This window comes from Symphalangus syndactylus, chromosome 24 (assembly GCF_028878055.3).
Source record: "Symphalangus syndactylus isolate Jambi chromosome 24, NHGRI_mSymSyn1-v2.1_pri, whole genome shotgun sequence".
NCBI classification, from domain to species: Eukaryota; Metazoa; Chordata; class Mammalia; order Primates; family Hylobatidae; genus Symphalangus; species Symphalangus syndactylus.
This window is the reverse complement of record NC_072446.2, coordinates 31,568,541-31,584,023: the sequence shown is the minus strand read 5'-3', so window position 1 is coordinate 31,584,023 and position 15,483 is coordinate 31,568,541.

Below are 15,483 nucleotides of genomic sequence, written 5' to 3'. Positions count from 1 at the left end.
CAGCCACAGGCCTGAGCCCAGCCCAGCCTGGTAAGCCGTATTCTGAAATTGTTAAAGAAAAAGATGAAGGCCTGAGGGCTCGCAGTCTGGGGCCATGTGCCAAGCCCTGCCTTCTCCCGTGCCCATCATTCCAAGCAGCCCTGACCTTACTGAACTCAAACAAGGACGCCACACCCCAACACTCAATGTACCAGCACAGGAGTCTCCCTGTAAGGCCCCAGATTTCTGGATGAGCACAGACCCATCTGATGGCCCCTAGGAGGCTGTTTGTGGCCTGAGTTCTGGTTTGGCACCTCATCCATGATCAGGGCAGACCAGCCTAGGTGGGAAAATGAGACCTGGAAAGGTTGGAGAGCCTGCCCAAAGCCTGGGGCCTGAAACCTGAGGTCTGGCAGGTTCCTGGCTCCACACTCTCACAGCTCCCTGTGACAATCCCTTCATTGGGCACATCACAATTATAGTTCCATGATGCATATGCTTGCATGGCCTTTTAATGTCCTGCTACCCTCGTGACCTGTAAGCCCCATGAAAGAAGGAACTATGTTCACTCCTGTAACCCCTTGCAATGAGTGCAATGCCCGGCACACAGTAGATGCTCAGAAAATAACTGGAATAAGTAAAATAATAAAGGAACATCCTCCTAAAGGAGACCTTAAGACATTTATAAAATGTTTTACAATTTACAAAGCACCCCGCACAGTTTTCCAATTTCATTCTCCCCACCACCCTGTGAAATAGATACTATTAGGCTGGCGGTGGTGGATTATGCCTGTAATCCCAACACTTTGGGAGGCCGAGGCAGGTGGATCAGCTGAGGTCAGGAGTTCGAGACCAGCCTGGCCAACATGGTGAAACCCCCGTCTCTACTAAAAATACAAAAATTAGGCAGCCGTGGTGGTGGACGCCTGTAATCCCAGCTACTCTGGAGGCTGAGGCTGGAGAATCGCTTAAACCCGGGAGCTGGAGGTTGCAGTGAGCCAAGATCGTGCCACTTCACTCTAGCCTGGGCGACAAGAGCGAGATTCTGTCTCAAAAAAAGAGAGAGAGAGAGAGAGAAATAGGTAATATTATTGCCCACATAATGCAGTGTATTCATTTTCTATCTCTGCAACAATGAATTAACACACAGTGGCTAAAACAACACAGGTTTATTATTTTACAGTACTGGAGGTCAGATGTCCAACACAGGCCCTATGGGCTAAAATCAAGGTGTCAGCAGGGCTGTGTTCCTTCTGGGAGCTCTCAGGAAAATCTATCTCCTTCCTTTCTCCAGCTTCCAAAGGCCACCCATGATTCTTGGCTCATATCACTTCCTCTAGCTTCGAAGCCAGCAATGTCACATCTGTCTGACTGAAGCCAGAAGAGGTTCTCTGTATTTAAGGATGCCTGTGATTAGGTTAGGCCTACCTGCATAATCCGGGATAATCATACATTCCAGACGTTAGGATACACATATCTTTTTTTTTTTTTTGGTGGTGGTGGGGAGCGGGGAGAGATATTATCCTGCCTAACACAGAGAGATTCACAGAGATTCATAAACAGAGAGGTGAATTAACCAGCCCACCTTGCCCAGCTTGTGACTGAAGTGAGATTTAAAGCCAACATTTGGGGGCTACAGAATCTGAGCTCTTTCTCCCCTTTTCCAGAGCCAGAAGGGAAGGACACAGGGGCCCAGTCTCCATACAGTAAATACATATTTTGTTTTATTTTATTTTATTTCATTTCATTTCATTTTTTGAGACAGGGTCGCACTCTGACCCCCAGGCTAGAGTGCAGTGGTACAATCACAGCTCACTGAGGCCTCAACCTCTGTGGCTCAAGTAATCCTCTCACCTCAGCCTCCTGAGTAGCTGAGACTACAGGAACACACCACCAAACCCGGCTAATTTTTTTTATTTTTTTGGTAGAGATAGGGTCTCACTTTGTTTCCCACGCTGGTCTTGAATTCCTGGGCTCAAGCGCTCCTCCTGCCTCAGCCTCTCAAAGTGCTGGGATTACAGGTGTGAGCCACTGTGCCAGCCCACGCTTTTATTTATGATTAAAGAGAAAGAAAAAAAAATAAAAAGATGCTCTTGTCTGGACAGTGAGATCGTGTGGGAAAACTTTTTATTTGCTTGCCTTTATTATCATTACTTTAACGGTGTATTTAATAAATACAACGTTTTCAACTAGAGGGAAAAAGGATTAACCCAAGTCATTGGTTAATGTGAAGTGAAGGCGTGGAGCCCCCACGGCCCTCCTCTCTGCAATTAAGCAAATGGCCAGCAGATGGCGGGGCATGCTCACAGCAGGGCCTTGCTCTCCGTACCATCTCTTTCATGGGCCGCGGAGCAAAGTTCTTTCCTTTCTCTTCTCCCACTCTAAGAGGAAATCTCCAGAAACATTCCAGCAGGCAAGACAAGGGCATAAAGGCCAGGGGGTCCCCCAGCCTCAGGACAGCAAGTGTGGGGACATGCCCTGCTGCATGCCCCATCCCCTGGGCCAGGAACAAAGATCAGAGTTCAAGCCGGCAGGAGTTGAAGAAGAGGGTCAGGCGTGGCTGTGTGTCCGGAATTGGTGGGTTCTTGTTCTCACTGACTTCAAGAATGAAGCCGCGGACCCTTACGGTGAGTGTTACAGTTAAAGGCGGCGTGTCCGGAGTTTGTTCCTTCTGATGTTCGGATGTGTTCCGAGTTTCTTCCTTCTGGTGGGTTCGTGGTCTCGCTGGCTCAGGAGTGAAGCTGCAGACCTTCGCGGTGAGTGTTACAGCTCTTAAGGCGGCGCGTCTGGAGTTGTTCGTTCCTCCCAGTGGGCTCGTGGTCTCACTGGCTTCAGGAGTGAAGCTGCAGACCTTTGCGGTGAGTGTTACAGCTCGTAAAGGCAGTGTGGACCCAAAGAGTGAGCAGCAGCAAGATTTATTGCAAAGAGCAAAAGAACAAAGCTTCCACAGTGTAGAAGGGGACCTGAGCGGGTTGCCACTGCTGGCTGGGGCAGCCTGCTTTTAGCTGCAGGGCAGCAGAAGGCAGGATCAGCTGGGTTACAGGACACTTAGGATGACCGGATACCTTACACGCTTTTACACACATTTATCATTACATCTCCTCTTCCTTGTGGCCCAGTATGTCACCTGGCATCAAAAATACTGAACTGGCTGGGAAGATGGTTGGTAGCAATGCCAGCGCAGTTTTTGAACCCCTCCAAATTTCTACATAAAAATAAGCAGGTGAAGTCAGGCGCAATGGCTCACACCTGTAATCCCAGCACTTTGGGAGGCCGAGGCGGGCAGATTACCTGAGGTTAGGAGTTCGAGACCATCCTCGCCAACATGGCGAAACCCCATCTCTACTAAAAATACAAAAATTAACTGGGCATGGTGATGCACGCCTGTAATCCCAGCTACTCGAGAGGCTGAGGCAGGAGAATCCCTTGAACCTGGTAGGTGGAGGTTGCAGTGAGCCGAGATCGTGCCACTGCACTCCAGCCTGGGCAACAGAGTGAGACTCTGTCTCAAAAATAAAAAATAAAAATAAGCAGGTCAGATTAGCAAAAGCAAAACCTACAGACAATGTTCGCTTAAAATTAGATGATAAGGTATCCCCGTGAACACCAAAACACAAGCAGGGAAACACAGCCCTCCCATAGCCACCTACATGTCATCAGATCCCCCTATGTTCCCCCAGGGAGGCTTCCTCGGTTTAGATTCTGGCCGTTGGTGCCCCATCCAGCAGCCAAAAGAGGGAAACAAGGAGCCCTCTGATGGACCTAAGAACAGGAGAATCTCAAAAGAGCCAGCAGGTATTCACGAGGAAGCAAGGAGGGACAACTGGAGACAGCAGCAGAAGTTGGGAGGGTCTCGCCCAGTCCGGGAGCAGGTGAGAGTCAGCAAGGGCCGAGGGACTGCAGTGGCAGAGCCTTGAGAACCCTCAACACTGACTCACTTGGCTTCCCTTCCATGACAGGATCACATAGTGCTGGGCATGGGATCAAAATGGAGCAGGATCTGGACAATCAAAAGGAAGGAAGGAGAAGGCCGGGCATGGTGGCTCATGCCTGTAATCTCAACACTTTGAGAGGCCGAGGCAGGCAGATCACTTGAGGTCAGGCGTTCAAGACCAGCGTGGCCAATGTGGTGAAACCCTGTCTGTATTAAAAAATACAAAAATTAGCCAGGTGTGGTGGCAGGTGCCTGTAATCCCAGCTACTTGGGAGGCTGAGGCAAGAGAATCTCTTGAACCAGGGAGGCAGAAGTTGCAGTGGGCTGAGATTTTGCCATTGCACTCCACCCTTGGCGACAGAATGAGTCTCTGTCTTAAAAAAAAAATGATAATAATAAGGAGAAAATTCAGATAGAAGCAAAGGGAGGAAATTAAGCCAAGGAACCTCAGGAAGCAAGCCATCACATTTTTGCACGTGAAAACCACAGGAGAGGGCGCTCTTGAAGTTGGAAACGCCATCCTGATCATCTCTTTCTTCAAGTTTGGGAACACTAATTCCACGTAAAAACTAACAACGGAAAAAAGTCTTGAGGCCAAATCCCATGCAAAGTTAATTTAAGCAAAAGGAGAATAGGGAGCAAAATGACATTCCTACAAACAGAAAAGGCATGCCAGCAGGACATATCTCGGAAGAAATCAAAACTGTAACCTTCTATTTTAAAATGACCTAAAATTTCAATTATGCACAATCTGAAAGAACAACATAACTGAGAATTAGAAAGTCATATAAATAAGGTGACACAAATCAGGAAAGAGTTAAAAACTTAAGAAAAAAAATTTCAGGAATGAAGACTAGAAGGAACATAAGAGCAAACTGATGCAACTTTAAGATAATGCCTTAAAAGAAAAAGGTGAAAAGGAAGAAATATTTCGAATCAGTAGGAAATGAAGGCTATTTTCTAAAATAGTCTAGAGAAAGTGACAAATATGGAAATTAGGCAAAGAAGTTCCAGCGTATCAATAATAAGAGTTCTTGAAGAAGAAAACCAAAGCCAGAGGACAAGTAATAAAAACAAAATCAAGAAAACTTACTGAAATTTTTAAAAATTGAAGTTACATATTAAAAGCACATACTGCATACCTGAAAATATCAACCCAGAATAATCAGACATATTCAAATAAAATTACAGACTTCAAGAAAAGTGGGGTGGTGAAGGCAGAATCCCTTCAGCATATAGGTAAATAATTGACTTATAAGGAAAAATCAATTATTATCAGATTTCTCAAGAGCAATGCTTTACACCAAAAGAAGGAAGTTACATATTTAAGATGTTCAAAAACAAAGAATATGTTAATAATTTTATGTCCAGCAAAACTGACTTGAAAGTATAATGGGCACAGGCAAATTGTTATTAGCATGAAATAACTCAGGGGATATTGTTCTCATGGGCTCTTCCTGAAAACCTCTTAGATAAAAAAGCTTCAGACAAGCAAAATGACTAGGAAGACAAAAAATGAAATTTAGAAAACTGGTAATGAACATTAAACATATAGTTATTTATGCAACTAAGACTAAATAAGAATTGTAAAGGAGAAAATATAGCAGGTAATGGCTATACACTCTGACAATGTAGCTACAAGACCACTTTTTTTTATTTTTAACTTTTGTGGGTACATAGTGCTTTTTTTTTTTTTTTGAGACAGAGTTTCACTCTGTTGCCCAGGCAGTTGTGCAGTGGCGCAATCTCAGCTCACTGCAACCTCTGCCTCCTGGGCTTAAGGGATCCTCCTGCCGAAGCTCCCAAGTAGCTGGGACCACAGGTGCACACCACCATGCCCAGCTTATTTTTTAAGGTTTTTTTTTGTAGAGACAAGATCTCACTACGTTGCAGGCTGGTCTCGAACTCCTGGGCTCAAGTAATGCTCCTGCCTTGGCCTCTCAAAGTGCTGGGATTACAGGCGTGAGCCACCGCACCCCGCCATAAGTGTATATATTAATATTTGTGGCTTACATGAGATATTTTGATAGAGGCATACAATGTGTAATCGTCAGATCAGGGTAAATGGAGTATCCATCACCTCAAGCATTTATCCTTTGTGTTACAAACAATCCAATTACTCTTTTAGTTATTTTTAAATGTACAACTATTTTTTATGATAGTCACCCTGTTGTGCTAGCAAATAGTAGGTCTTATTCATTCTTCCTAATTTTTTGTACCCATTAACCATCCTTCTACTCTGTGTCTCCATGAGTTCAATCATTTTAATGTTTAGCTCCTACAAATAGGTGAAAATATGCGAAGTCTGTCTTTTTTTTTTTTTTTTTTTTTTTTTTGAGGTGGAATCTCTCACTGTGTTGCCAGGCTGGAGTACAATGGCACAATCTTGGCTCACTGCAACCTCCGCCTCCCAGGCTCAAGAGATTCTCCTGCCTCAGCCTCCAGAGTAACTGGGATTACAGGCACGTGCTACTGCACCCAACTAATTTTTTATTTTTAGTAGAGATGGAGTTTCACCATGTTGCCCAGGCTGGTCTTGAACTCCTGACCTCAAATGATCCACCCGCCTCAGCCTTCCAAAGTGCTGGGATTACAGGCATGAGCCACCACGCCCAGCCCGAAGTTTGTCTTTCTGTGCCCAGCTTATTTCACTTAACATAATGACCTCCAGTTCCATCCGTGTTGTTGCAAATGACAGGATACCATTCTTTTTACAGCTGAATAGTATTCCATCGTGTATATGCACCACATTTTCTTTATCCACTCATTTGTTCATGGATACATAGGTTTCTTCCAAATCTTGACTATTGCAAATAGTGCTGCAGTAAACATCAGAGTGCAAATATCTCTTCGATATACTGATTTCCTTTATTTTGGGTATATACCCAGTAGTGGGATTGCTGGATTTTATGGTAGCTCTGTTTTTAGTTTTTTGAGGAACCTCCAACTTGTTCTCCATAGTGGTTTTACTAATTTACATTCCCACCAGCAGTGTACAAGGGTTCCCTTTTCTCCACATCCTCACCAGCAGTTGTTATTGCCTGTCTTTGGGATAAAAGCCATTTTAACTGGGGTGACATGATAACTCATTGTAGTTTTGATTGGCATTTCTCTGATGATCAATGACTTTGAGCACCTTTTCATATACCTGTGTGCTATTTATATGTCTTCATCTGGGAAATGTCTATTCAGATATTTTGCCCATTTTTAATAGAATTATTAGATTTTTTCCTATAGAGTTATTTGAGCTCCTTATATATTCTGTTACTAATCCCTTGTCAGATGGGTAGTTTGCAAATATTTTCTCCCATTCTTATGGGAAGTTTTTTGAGGGTCTTTTATCATGAAGGCTGTTGAATTTTATCAAATGCTTTTTCAGCATCCATTGAAATGATCTTATGATTTTTGTCCTTCATTCTGTGATTCTATGATTCTATGGGTTGTCTATGATTCTATGGGATTCTATGATTCTGTGATTCTGTGGGTTGTCTCTTCACTTGTTGATTGTTTCCTTTGCTGTGTAGAAGTTTTTTTAACTTGATGTGATCCCATTTGTCCATTTTTGCTTTAGTTGCCTGTGCTTGTGGGTTATTATTTCTCAAGAAATCCTTTACCACTCAAATATCCTGGAGAGTTTCCTCAGTGTTTTCTTTTTGTGATTTCATAGTTTGAGGTCTTAGATTTAAGTCTTTAATCCATTTGGATTTGATTTTTCTATGTGGTGAAAGATAGGAGTCTAGTGTCATTCTCCTGCATGTGGATATCCACTTTTCCCAGCACCATTTATTGAAGAGAATGTCCTTTCCCCAATGTATGTTATTGGTACCTTTGCCAAAAATGAGTTCACTCTAGATATACGGATTCATTCGAGACTTCTCTATTCTGCTCTACTAGTGTATGTGTCTGTTTTTATGCCAGTACTATGCTGTTTTGGTTCCTATAGCTATGTAATATAATTTGAAGTCAAGTAATGTGATTCTTCCAGTTTTGTTCTTTTTGCTCAGGATCGCTTTGGCTATTCTGGGTCTTTTGTGGTTCCATATAAATTTTAGGATTGTTTATTCTATTTCTGTGAAGAATGTCATTGGTATTTTGATAGGGATTGCATTGAATCTGTAGATTCCTTTGGGTAGTAAGGACATTTTAACAATATTGATTCTTGGCCGGGCGCGGTGGCTCACGCTTGTAATCCCAGCACTTTGGGAGGCCGAGGCGGGCGAATCACGAGGTCAGGAGATCGAGACCACGGTGAAACCCTGTCTCTACTAAAAATACAAAAAATTAGCCGGGCGTGGTGGCGGGCGCCTGTAGTCCCAGCTACTGGGAGAGGCTGAGGCAAGAGAATGGCGTGAACCCAGGAGGCGGAGCTTACAGTGAGCCGAGATTGCGCCACTGCACTCCAGCCTGGGTGACAGAGCGAGACTCCGTCTCAAAAAAAAAAAAAAAAAAAAAAATTGATTCTTCTAATCCATGAATATGAAATATCTTTCCATTTCCTTGTGTCCTCTTCAGTTTCTTTCACCAGTGTTTTATCATTTTAATTGCAGAGATCTTTCACTTCTTTGGTTAAGTTAATTCCCAGGTATTTTGTTTTATTTGTAGCTATTGTAAATGGGATTAATTTCTTGAATTCTTTTTCAGGTTGTTCACTGTTGGCAAATAGAAATGCTACTGACTTTTGTATGTTGTTTTTGTATCCTGCAGCCTTATTGAATTTATCAGTTCTAATAATTTTTTGGTGGAGTCATTGGATTTTTTCAAATATAAAAATTATATAATCTGAAAACAAAGATAATTTGAACTCTTTCTTTCCAATTTGGTTGCCGTTTATTTCTTTCTCCTGTCTGATTGCTCTAGATAGGATTTCCAGTACTATGTTTAATAACAGTGATAAAAGTGGCCATCCTTGTTGTGCTTCAAATACTAGAGGAAAAGCTTTCAGTTTTTCCCCATTCAGTATGGTACTAGCTATGGGTCTGTTGTATACGGATTTTATTATGTTGAGGTATGTCCTTCTATACCCAGGTTTTTTGAGGGTTTTTATCATGGAGTGCTGTTGAATTTTATCAAATGCTTTTTCAGCATCAATTGAAATGATCTTATGATTTTTGTCCTTCATTCTGTGACATGATGTACCACATTGATTTATTTGCATATGTTGAACTATCTTTGCATCACTGCGATAAATCCCACTTAGTCATAAGGAATGATCTTTTTAATGTGTTGTTCAATTTTGGTTGCTAGTATTTTGTTGAGGATTTTTGCATTAAAATTCATCAGGGATATTGGCCTGTAGTTTTTGTTTTTTATTGTTGTTGTTTGTTTGTTTGTTTTGATGTGTCTTTGTCTGGTTTTGCTATCAGGGTAATTCTGGCCACATAGAATAAGTTTGGAAGTATTCCTCCCTCCTCTATTTTTTGAAACAGTTTGAGTAGGATTGGTATTAGTTCTTCTTTAAATGTTTTGTAGAATTCAGCAGTGAAGCCATCTGGTCCCAGGATTTTCTGTGCTGGGAGACATTTTACTACAGCTTCTATTTCATTACTTGTTACTGGTCCGTTCAGGTTTTGTTTTTGGTTTCTTGTTTTTTGGTTTTGTTTTGTTTTGTTTTGTTTTGTTTTGAGAGAGTCTCGCTCTGTCACCCAGGCTGGAGTACAGTGGCATGATCTCAATTCACTGCAAGCTCCACCTCCCAGGTTCACGCCATTCTCCTGCCTCAGCCTCCTGAGTAGCTGGGACTACAGGTGCCTGCCACCACACCCAGCAAATTTTTTGCATTTTTAGTAGAGATGGGGTTTCACCGTGTTAGCCAGGATGGTCTCAATCTCCTGACCTCATGATCCGCCCGCCTAGGCCTCCCAAAATGCTGGGATTACAGGCATGAGCCACCGTGCCTGGCCAGGTTTTGGATCCTCATGATTCAATCTTGGTAGGTTATATGTATCTAGAAATTTATCCATTTATTCTAGATTTTCTAACTTATTAGCATATATTTGCTCATACTAGCCATTAATTATCCTTTGAATTTCTCCAGTATCAGTTGTAATGTTTCCTTTCTCATCTCTGATTTTCTTTGTCTTCTCTCTTTTATTCTTCAATTGTCTGTCTAAAGGTTTGTCAATTTTATCTTTCAAAAAAAACTTTGTTTTGTTGATCTTTTGTATTTTTTTGTTTGTTTAATGTTTAAACAAACATTTGTTTGTTAAATGTTTAACTCATTTATCATTATATGGTGACCTTATTTGTCTCTTCTTATAGCTTTTGTCTTGATATCTATTTTGTGTGATATAAGTATAGTGACTCCTGCTCTTTTTTTGGTTTAAGAGGCATGGAATATTATTTTCCATTTATTTCTGTTCTGATCATTATTCTTTTCTTCTACTAATTTTGGGTTTGGTTTGCTTTGCTTTTCCAGTTCTTTAAGATGTATCATTAAATTGTTTAGTTGATGTAGGTGCTTGTAACTATAAATTTCCCTCTTAGTACTGCTTTCACTGTATTCCATAGATTTTGGTATGTTATGTTTCCATTATCATTTGTTTCAAGAAATTTTCTGATTTCCTCTTTAATTTTGCCATTGACCCACTGGTTATTCAGGAGAATATTGTTTAATTTCCATATGTTTGTATAGTTTCCAAAAATTCCTCTTGTTATTGATTTCTAGTTTTATTCCACTGTGGTCAAAAAGATACTTGATATATTTTTCAAATTTTTTGAATGTTTTGAGATTTGTTTTGTGATCTAACATATGGTATATCATAGAGAATGATCCATGTGCTGAGGAAAAGAATGCGTATTCTGCAGCCACTGGATGAAATGTTCTGTAAATATCTATTAAGTCCATTTGGTCTACTGTACAGATGAAGTTCAATGTTTCTTTATTGATTTTTCTGTCTGGAAGATATGTCCAGTGCTAAAAGTGGGATGTGGAAGTCTCCAGCTATTATTGTATTGGAGTCTATCTCTCTCTTTAGGTCTAATAGTATTTGGTTTATATATCTGAGTGCTCCAATGTTGGGTGCATGTATAGTTACAATTGTTACATCCTCTTACTGCATTAACTCATTTATCATTATATGGTGACCTTATTTGTCTCTTCTTATAGCTTTTGTCTTGATATCTATTTTGTGTGATATAAGTATAGTGACTCCTGGTCTTTTTTTGGTTTAAGAGGCATGAAATATTATTTTCCATCCCTTTATTTTCAGTCTGTGTGTGAAGTATGTTTCTTGTAGGCAACAGATAATTGGGCCTTATTTTTTTAATTCATTCAGCCACTCTGTGTCTTTTCATTAGAGAATTTAGTCCATTTATATTTAATGTTATTGATAAGTAAGGGCTTACTCCTGCTATTTTGTCATTTTTGTTCTGTGGTCTTCTCTTCCTTCTTTCCTTTTTTTTCTGTCTTCATTTCAGTGAAGGTGATTTTCTCTGGTGGTATGATTTAATTTCTTGCTTTTTATTTTTTGTGTATCCATTGTATGCTTTTGATTTGAGGTTATCATGAGGCATGCAAATACTATCTTATCACCCATCATTTTAAGCTGATAGCAACTTCGTAGTGCTTGCATAAACCAATAAACAAAAAAAAAAACTAATAAAGACTCTACACTTTAACTTCATCCCCCTGCTTTTAACTTTTTGTTTCGATTTATGTCTTACTGTACTGCCTATGTCTTGAAAGGCTTTTGTAGTCATTATTTTTACTGGTTCATCTCTTAGTCTTTCTACTTAAGAGCAGTATAACACACTACAGTTACAGTGTTATAACATTCTGTTTTTCTGTGTACTTACTATTACCAGTGAGTCTTGTACCTTCAGATGATTTCTTATTGCTCATTAATGTCCCTTAATTTCTGACTGAAGTATTGCCTTTAGCATCTCTTGTAGAACGGGCCTGGTGTTGATGAAATTCCTCAGCTTTTGTTTGTCTGGGAAAATATTTCTCTTTCACTCCATTTGAAGGATATTTTCATCTGATATAGTATTCTAGGGTAAAAGGCTTATTTTTCTTCAGCACTTTAAATATATCATGCCATGCTCTCCAGTCCTGTAAGGTTTCCACTGAAAAGTCTGTGGCCAGACATATTGGAACTCCATTGTATGTTATTTGTTTCTATTCTCTTGCTGCTCTTAGGGTCCTTTCTTTATCCTTGACCTTTGGGAGTATGATTATTAAGTGGCTTGAGGTAGTCTTTGGGTTAAATCTGCTTGGTATTCTATAACCTTATCATACTTAGATATTGGTATCTTTTTCTAGGTTTGGGAAGTTATCTGTTATTATCCTTTTGAATAAACTTTCTACCCCTATCTCCTTATCTACCTCCTCTTTAAGCTCAGTAACTCTTAGATTTGCCCTTTTGAGGCTATTTTCTAGATCTTGTAGATATGCCTTATTCTTTTTTATTCCTTTTTCTTTTGTCTCCTCTGACTGTGTATTTTCAAATAGCCTGTCTTCAAGCCCACTAATTCTTTCTTCCGCTTGATCGATTCAGGTATTAAGAGACTCTGGTGCATTCTTCAGCATGTCAATTGCATTTTTCAACTCCAGACTTTCTGCCTGGTTCTTTTTAATTATTTCAATCTGTTTGTTAAATTTGTCTGATAGGATTCTGAATTCCTTCTTTGGTTTTTCTTGCATTTCTTTGAGTTTCCTCAAAACGGCTATTTTGAATTCTCTGTATGAAAGGTCACGTATCTCTGTCTCTCCAGGATTGGTCCCCACCACCTTATTTAGTTTGTTTGGTGATGCCATGTTTTCCTGGATGGTCTTGATGCTTGTGGATGTTTGTCAGTGACTGTTCATTTAAGAGTTAGGTATCTATTGTACTCTTCACAGTCTGAGTTTGTTTGTACTTGCCTTTCTTGTGGACAGGTACAAACAAGCCCAGACTGTGAAGGACAAGTATTGTGGAAGGACAAGGCTTTCCACGTATTCAAAGGGACTTGGGTGTTGTGATCTAAGTGTTTGGTCACTGCAAATGCATCTACATTAAGGGACACCCCAAGCCCAGTAATGCTGTGGTTCTTGCAGAGTTGCAGAGGTACCACTTTGGTAGCCTTGGATAAGATCCAGAAGAATTCTCTGGATTACTAGGCAGAGATTCTTGTTCTCTTCCCTTACTTTCTCCCAAACACATGGAGACTTTCTCTCTCTCTCTGTGCTGAGCTGCCTAGAGCTGGGGGAGAAGTGACACAAGCACACCTGTGGCCACCATCACTGGGACTGCACTGGGTCAGACCTGAAGCCAGTGCAGCATTAGGTCTTGCCCAAGGCCTGCTGTAACTGCCACATGGCTACTGCCTATGTTTGCTCAAGGCCCTAGGGTTCTACAATCAGGAGGTGGCAAACCAGCCAGGCTTATGTCCTTCCCTTCAAGGCACCCAGTTCCCCCAGGCCCCAAGCAGGTGCAGAGATACCGTCTGGGAGCCAGAGACTGGAGTCAAAAAGCTTAGAAATCTACCTGGTGTTCTATTCTACTGCAGCTGAGCTGGCACTCAAACCACAAGACATAATCCTTCCCACACTTCCCTCCCGCTTCCACAAGCAGAGGGGCCTCAACCTCTGGCCATCACCACCACAGCCCCATAGGACTACTGCCAGGCTACCACCAACGTTCACTGAAGACCCAAGGGCTCTTCAGTCGGCTTGTAGTGAATGTTGCCAGACCTGGGACTCATCCTTCAGGGCACTGGGTTTCCCTCCCACCCAGAGCAGGTCCAGAAATGGCATCTAAAAGGCAAGGCCTGAAACCAGGGACCCCAAGAACCCTCTTTATGGTCTAGTCCACTGTGGCTGAGCTAGTATCTAAGGTATCAGACAAAGTCCCCTTTACTTTTTCCTCTGCTTTACTCAAGCAAGAGTTCTCGCTATGGTTCTCACCACAGCCACCACAGCTGGAAATGTGCTGGGTCTCACCTGAAGCCAACATGTCTCAGAGTCTCACCCAAGGCCCATGGTAGATACCAGAGTATTGCTGCTGGTTCTTCAAGGTCCCAGGACTCTTTAATCAGCAGGTAATGAATCCTGCCAGGACTGAGTCCTTCTCTTCAAAGCAGTAGGCTCCCTTCTAGCCTAGGGTGTGTCTAGAAATATCATCCAGGAGCTAGGCCCTGGAACGGGGACCTCATGACCCTGACTGGTACCCTATCCTACTGTGGCTGAGCTGGCATCCAAGATGCAAAACAAAGTCCTCTTTACTCTTCCCTCTCCTCTCCTGAAGTGGAAGGAAAGATTCTCTTTTGGAGCTGCAAGCTGTGCTGCCTGGAGTTGACGGGGGAGGGGGTGGTGCAAGTACTCCCTTAGCTGCCCCAGTTGGTGTCTCAGTAGGTCATGTGCCCCCCATGTCCACTGACTCTGAGCCCAGCTCAGCATTAGGACTTGCCTAGGAACTGCAGTCCCTGTGACCTTGACTGCCATTCAAGTTTATTTACAACCCAGCGCACTTTACCCCCATGGTGAGGCTTGCTGAAACTCAAATTCCATCCACTGGGTTGGGCAATTCCCGTGGGCAATTCCCCTCTGGCTAGGGCTGGTCTAAATACTCTCTCCATCATTAGCCGTCAGCTGAGTTCAGTTCGGTTTTGCTTTCACTGTGGCAGAGCAGCACCAAATTCAATGCAATGTCTCACAATAGCTGTGCTCTCCCTCTTCCAAGCACAGAGATTCTCTCTCTACGCCACATAGCCACTGCCATGGGATGGGGACAGGTGGCATCAGCAACTCAAGACTGTCTTCCCTACCCTTTTCATTGCCTCTTTCAACGGTATGAAGTTAAAATCAGGTACTGTGAGTGCTCATCCAATTGTTGGTTCTTATGATGAAGGTGCTTTTTTGTGTGTAGATAGTTGTTAAATTTTATGTTCCTGTGGGGGATGGGAAGATGGAGCCTTCTATTCAGCCATCTTGCTCCACCTCCTACAACAGCGGTCCCCAACCCACTGGCCATGGACTGGTACTGGTCTGTGGCCTGTCAGGAACCACGCTGCCCAGCAGGAGGTGAGCAGCAGGCAAGCAAGCAAAACTTCATCTGTATTTACAGCCACTACCCATTTCTCATTACTGCCTGAGCTGCACCTCCCATCATATCAGTGGCAGCATTAGATTCTCATGGGAGTGCGAACCCTATTGTGAACCGTACATGCAAGGGATATAGGTTGTGGGCTCCTTGTGAGAATCTAATGCCTTATGATCTATCACTGTCTCCCATCATCCCCAGATGGGACCATCTAGTTGCAGGAAAACAAGCTAGGGCTCCCACTGATTCTACATTATGGAGAGTTGTATAATTATTCCATTATATATTACAATGTAATAATAATAGAAATAAAGTGCATAATAAATGCAATGTGCTTGAATTATCCCAAAATCATCCCCTACCCCGATCCATGGAAAAACTGTCTTCCACAAAACCGATGCTTGATGCCAAAAAGGTTGGGGACCACTGCCCTACAAGACTACTTTTAAAATAGGAATAATGGGAAAAGCATATTAAAAAAAAAAACTTTTTAAACTGTTTGCAGTAATTATCTTGTTGATGCTATTACTGCTGTCATTTTGAGACCATTGC